The following is a 6,783-nucleotide window of genomic DNA, read 5'->3' as shown; positions in this document are numbered from 1 at the left end:
CACCCTAAAAAAATGGGCGTGGCCACAACCTGCAGCGTGCTTTGCGCGCCGCGGCAAAAAATGGGCGTGGTCATGACCAGATGAGGGCGTAGCTAACTGTAATTTAAAGTATTAGCTAGTATAGTTGCCACAGTGTAGCTAGTATAGTTGCCCCCAGTATAGTATTGCTAGTATAGTTGCCCCCAGTATAGCTAGTATAGTATCCCCCAGTATAGCTAGTATAGTTGCCCCCAATATAGTTGCTCATAGTATAGCTAGTATAGTTGCCCCCAGTATAGCTAGTTTAGTTGCCCCCAGTATAGCTAGTTTAGTTGCCCCCAGTATAGCTAGTATAGTTGCCCCCAGTATAGCTAGTATAGTTGCCCCCAGTATAGCTAGTATAGTTGCCCCCAGTATAGCTAGTATAGTTGCCCCCACTCCCCAATATAGTTGCCCCAGTAGTATAGTTGCCCCCGGTATGGGGGAAGCTTGGAAGGAGGGGTGGCGGGGAGGGGGGCCAGACCCCCCACCTCCCTCACCTGGGTCCCCTCCTTCTGGCGCTTCCCCCCCTCCTAATTAGCAGCAGCTTTAGATATGCGGGCAGGAGCGGACGGAGAGGACTTACCTGCTTCCTAGAGATGGTGCACACGTCATCCTCACGTGATGCTGGTCTCCGACTTCTCTGTCGCTCACTGCGCTTCCGCTAATCAGGAAACACAGTGGGCGGTGGAGAAGGCGGAGAGCAGCGTCACGTGACGATGACGCTGTGCGCCATCGCCTGGAATGCAGGAAGCAGGTGAGTAAGTCATCTCCGCCCGCTCCTGCCCGCATATCTAATGCTGCTGCTGATTAGGAGGGGGGAAGCGTGAGGGAGGTGGGGGGTCCGTCCCCCCTCCCCGCCGCTTTGCCCACCACCCCTCCATTCTGTGTTGCTTCCCCCTCCTGCACAGGCCTCTGTGGGAGGCCTTGATGACACCCCCAGGGGCACCCGACACCCGGAGCGGGGCGCCCCTTGCCGCCCCATGGTAGGAACGCCACTGGCATGTAGGTTTTGTTTTTTTTGGAATTGGTACAATAGTTGAGCTTTTAAAACAGGCAGGAACAATTGAGGGTTCTAGAGATGCTTTGAATATGTCTGTGAATACAGGCCCTAATTGATCGGCACAGAGATTCAAGCATTACGCAGAAACAGTGTCTTGCCCCATTGCTTTCCCAGTGTTTTGTCTTTTGAAGAGTTTATTTACATCTGATTGGCAGATCTATTGTTAGAGCATGCACGTCTGGGGACAGGTCAGCAGATTGTGTCTGGTCTGCTGTGGTGTGTAGATACTGAGGCACTGCAGGGGGTGGAGACGATGGCTGGCTGGAGGAGTGCTCAGTTTGCCTGTTACGCAGATGTAAATTATGCAGACTGACTTGGTGTGTTTGGCTATTGTTGCTAGTGTCAAACCTGCAATAAAAAGTATTCAGTTCATTTGCAAGCTGCAGGTTGTGTAGTGAGGGGGGAGATTTCTTCCTGTAGTCTGTAATTTCATGTAGAGATTTCCATATTGTGGATGAGTCGGCGTTGGAAATTTCTTTGCTCAAGTTTTTTTTAGAATAATCTTTTTTGCATCAGTAATAGCTCTCTGCAGTTTGTAGGTGTGAAGATGATAGCCACACTTGTTTTATGACCCTTGTGAGATGGACCCCATGGCCATGAAGGGCACCAAGGGGAGGCAAAGGAAGATGTGTGAACATTGGGTGGGGGCCATCAAAGTTCCACTGGGATGGCCCCATAAATTGTAGTTACATCACTGGGTGGGGGGGAAGGGGAAGATTTGGGATTATGGATTATCTGGATTATTACGGAGGTAAATACACGAAGTATAAAGTCAGGGTAACCGCTCACTGCGCAGTGGTAGACAGTGCAGGACCATAGACAGCCAGGCCCAACCAAAATGCAAAGCAAAAGAAGGATCCGCAGCGATGTCGCCACAAAAATATTTTATTCAGGACATATCCTCAGTACGGCCAAAGCCTAACAGCTGACATGTTTCGGACCGAGGTCCTTAATCATAGCTATACACATTAAAGGCACTTTTTTTTTTTCTATTCAGGTTCACTTTAATATCTTCCTCATTAAACCTAATACTTTTTTTTTATTCTGTACTAAAGCTAATAATTAAATAGAACTAAAACAGAAAAGTCACTGTACGTTTCCTTTTATGCAGAGCGAAGACATTCCTGTTTTAGCAGTCTCTCCCTGTGCTACCTGTGCTATGTACGCTCATTCCTTTTATTTCTGTGAACGTCAATGTGAAAAGAGAGAGACATTTAACAGACTTTCGTCGCAGACATATTTTCACAACCATTAAACAAATCCATAATTACAACGAAAAACCTAAAGAATGGGCTGAAAGCATACTGCCTTATTTTTATTGCAGCTTAATTGGTGCTGCTAATTTAAATGGTGTTTAAAACACCCATCTCTCACCAAGAGATTAACTTGTTCACATGAAGCAGAAAACGCTACAGAGACATTAACACAGGAGAAGTATCGCATAAAAAGTGTGTGAAGATCTCTTGGAGTTCTGTGCTTTGTAAACTCCGACTGCGTACTGCTTCCAGCCTTCAGAGGCCATTAGATGGAGAATCGGATGACCTGTTTTCATAAAGTCTCCTATGTGTACTTGTAGAGCAAATGAGGAACAGCATCTCACTCAAGGATTTGCAGATTATAAAGTGTATTTGCCCCCTAAACACACCTTCGTTCTTTTCAGCTCAAGTCAAGTCCTGCTCCCTCTCTCCCACAGCCAATCGGTCAAGCTCCGAGCATGGAAATCTTCAAATGTTGTCTCCAAACACACCTGGTCAGCAAAAAAGGATTAAGATCAAATGGGGCACTAGGAAAGAAAGCAGTTTTTGACCACCACTGATGGTCACCTGACTTTTTTTAGTAAGATTTGGTAGGGGCTAGCATCCACTAGGCCACTAGACTTTCTCCAGACCCTACGCAAATGCCTAGGTTTTCTTAGTGGATGATCTGGCTCTGCTATTCAGACAAGACTATAGTTTGCTGTAGGTAGCATTGGAGGTTTACTGCCTCATTCCCTAACTTGTGTCTCCTTCCCTAATGTCTCCAACCCACTACCTATTAGATTGTAAGCTCCCAAGGGCAGGGACCTCCTCCTAGTGTTTATTATTCTGCTGTAATTTATCATATGAACAAACCTGTTTTGAACCTCTCATGTATCTATGCTTCCACTGTTTGTTTTGTACTATGTGCAGCTCTACAGAAGATGTTGGCGCTATAGAAATAAAAATAATGATGGTGCTAACTATGCTATCTGATAATGCCCTTATTTCTGCTGCAAAACAATCCTGTTGTGAAAGTTGGGCATGTGATCTGAGTAGATGTAGACAAGGCATCTGCTGCTGCCCAATTTAGTGTCTTCATGCAGTCCAACCTGAGAATCAGTGGGGTACAGATAGAGCTATATGAAAAAGATCCCAGATCTGAAGGCCTACGCTGCAGAAAAGTGTTCAGAGGATGGAAAAGTGGTTTGAAAATGTTGAGGGCTCTGTACTGTGTGCATAAAGTTGTAAACTAGAATACTTCCTCTATTACCATGCCACCCATTCTTCACTCTCATGGCCCGAGAATCTCCTCTGCCATCTGTTAGCACTCGGTTCTGCCGTACTTTAATAAGTCAAGTGAAAAAAATGAAACAACAAATGTGATGTAAAAGGCGGCTGTAGTAAGCAAAAGCTGGAAGGTTGTGAATCTCTACATCTGGTTTACAAATTCTTCGTTATTGTGCGATTGCCTTTTTAAAGTTTAATTTCCTTAGCCCTGACCAGCACCATGACAGCCAAGCTATATCCCCAGGGTGTACATTATTAATTCTATTTCACTCGGGCACTGAGAAAGCAGGATAGGAAGGGAGGAAGACCCCGAGGCAAGCAAGCAATGCATGCAAACCGGCTGCTTACCTAATCAAACATGGATACACATAGAAAAGAGAATCTGTTTTTACTGTCTTCCTCCAAGTATTTGCAAAGCAGAGATTATTTGCTTGTAGCATATGATACAATTTCTTTCTGTTATTCTTTTTACACTACCCAACCGAGCGTCACCTGTCTTCTAATCTGGCTGTTGTTGCTGACTAGCAGCTCTATTAGATTCTAAACAGGAAAACTTGACTCGAGTACAATGAACACTGTGAGGCACATTTTTTTCCTCCTTCAGTATTCAATGATGTTTCCCAAATTTACATGATGTAAGTTTGTTTGTTTGTTTTTTTTCTTCTCTACATTTCTCACATTCATATGTCAGACTGTGAAATGGCATCCTAAATGTAGTCACTTGTAATGTGACGGCTGTCACTCACATGTAACATGGCAGTGGTCATTCAGTCTGTAGTAGATTGAATCAGCGTGGTGTATTTGGTGCTGACTTTCTCAGCAGAGGGTGCAAGGTGGAAACTGTAAATTTGGAAACTGGAGGTGTCGCGGAAGTTTGAGAATCCATTTAACGCACGTTAATTGCGGCTATAAATGGAAATCTGATGTGGGTGGTGCTGCCTGCTACACGAACTGTCACTACAAACTGCTGGCTAAACTTTTGAAATTTTCCCCATACATTATGTTTACAGTGGCGAAGGAAGCGTGGATATCGGCGGGTTTGTTGCAGGGGAGGGATGGTTACGTTTAAGCATGGATGCAGGGTTGGTTAGGGTTAGGCACTGGTGGGGGATGGTCCATTAGACATCAGTAGAGGGAGGGCTCATTGGAGAATAGGGTTATGATTTAACATTGGTAAAATATCAGCAAATTTTACTGATCTTTTACTATTGGAATTAACACTGCCCAATAGTAGAATATCGGTAAGTTTTACAAATACTCTACTAGCCGTTATTTCCGGAACCCAAATTTCTCTGTCGCCCTTTTTGCATGTACGCATGCAGGATGTTATGCCGTTGTCGTCCTCATCATCTGTATCCTCTTCTGGTGCCAAGAAAAATCATTGCTGGAGAAGGAAAAAGAATTGGCACCAAATGCTGAAGGCAAAACATTCAGCAGAAGGTAAGGGTTATCGGTTAAGCAAAGACCTTGATTAGAAGGTTGGCGGTGCAGACAGGAGTTTTCTTTAGTTGGTAGGTGTAGAAAGTTAAGGTAAGGCATCATGAAGGGATTAACATGAAGGCGTAAGGCTAGGGTTAGGCACCTTAAAGGGACATTAGGATTGGGCATCGAGGAAGCAGCTTTTTGTTTTTGTTCTCAGTTAGGGTTGGGTGATTGATGGAGGGGATCCATCAAAAACACATTTTAATATATTTACAATACAAGAATTAACAGTCGCTACTTAAGGGAAATGAAAAGAATAGAGTAGAAAAATAAAAAAATGATATGTATATCCTTCACCATGTGCTTGGGGAATCTTGCCACAACACTGAGCAACAAAACCAATTTGTTGTATATAAGATTTCAAGGCTTTTGGTATTTAATAGTCTGAACACACATTATCACCCTCTGAACCTGGCAGCAGTTGCCTCTGGGTTTAGATGATGAAGTTGGAGAATTTCTGGAATTGGATCTGAAATGTGCAGTCTGCCATGAATGAGATGAACTGGCAAGCCTACAAACAGGAGAATCAGACATTTCCATGGGAAGAAGCAGATTCTCCTCATTTGGCTTTGCATGTAATTATTGCTATATAAGGCATTGTAGTTTGCTCTACTTATAGCCGTGTATTTTATGATCATGATTATTATTATTATTGTCGTTCACACCAGTAATTATGGCAAAAAATAGAATTGTTTAAAGAGCAAATGTTAAAATCGCAGTTCAGTCTTTGTTTATGCCTGTTGTTTAAGGTTCATGTTAAACAATTCCATGTATAATTATTTGGAAATCTTAACATTTTTGTGCATACTCGCTGGAATTACTGGCTGCACTAGTGAAAGCAAAAGGCAAAAGCAGCCAACATTGGAAGGTGGAAACCTCGATCAAATGTGACCATGAATGATTCACACTCCCTCCACTCAAGCCCAAACCATAAACTTTGATTGCATTTGAACCAACCAGTGACAAGGAGCAGCAGGACATTGATGGTCAAGTGGTACAACGTTTGGAGGAACAGCAGCTTGGATGGAGTGAAGCAAAGCAGTAAGATGCATTTCTTTTTAGTAAGTGATTGATTGCTTGCATGCTTGCTGAGTTGTGCTGCTGTTGACTTTGTTTTTATGTCTTTATACTTTTTGTTCTAGCAGAGAGAGATCTAGCAGAGAGAGGTGTGTGGATGGAATAGCCATGCTTCTTATCCAATCGGCAGATAAAACAGGGAGTGAGTGGCGCCGGCTCCCCGCACTATTCCAGATGCCAGGTAACTACAGCTATGCAGCAGCTAGTTTTAGTCATTACTGGAGCATCACAGAGATGGGTTAAGATGAAACTGGGCCCAAAGCAAAGTATTAGTAGTGCTGGTTCACCTTGCTTTGAACATGGCCTTTTGGGCTTTTTTAAGCTGAGGTGGGGGGTAGATGCTCAGAGAAGATGGCAACAATGCCCCTTGACAGCTACCAGGCCCTAGGCTCCTGCCTAGGATTTCTTGTGGATGATCCGGCTCTTGGGTATTCAGGTAAGTACAATTGAGGAGGGGAATATTTGGGGAAGCTGTGTCATCTCTATTGGGGGTGGAAGGGGAGTAAAAAGGAAAATAAACAGCATGAGGGGAGAGCATTGCACATCGGTGGGGAGGGGGGACAGTCCCCCCTCCCTCCCTTACCTTGGGCTCTCCTCTCAGTGCTCCCCCTCCAGCAT

The 6,783-nt window shown here is 44.2% G+C and overlaps 1 long non-coding RNA gene across 1 annotated transcript in view; it reads left to right on the top strand.

Moving 5' to 3' along the window:
• Nucleotides 1-6,255: 6,255 nt before the first annotated feature.
• LOC137524525 (uncharacterized) overlaps nt 6,256-6,783 on the top strand; it is a 215,744-nt gene continuing 215,216 nt past the window's right edge. The window contains exon 1 of the long non-coding RNA XR_011022721.1: nt 6,256-6,346. This is a non-coding gene — a long non-coding RNA (uncharacterized lncRNA). The remainder of the gene's footprint in view (nt 6,347-6,783) is intronic.

The sequence above is a fragment of the Hyperolius riggenbachi genome, chromosome 7 (assembly GCF_040937935.1).
Source record: "Hyperolius riggenbachi isolate aHypRig1 chromosome 7, aHypRig1.pri, whole genome shotgun sequence".
In the NCBI taxonomy this organism is placed as follows: Eukaryota; Metazoa; Chordata; class Amphibia; order Anura; family Hyperoliidae; genus Hyperolius; species Hyperolius riggenbachi.
Note: the sequence above shows the minus strand (reverse complement) of the source record. Positions and strands in the feature narration are given on the sequence as shown.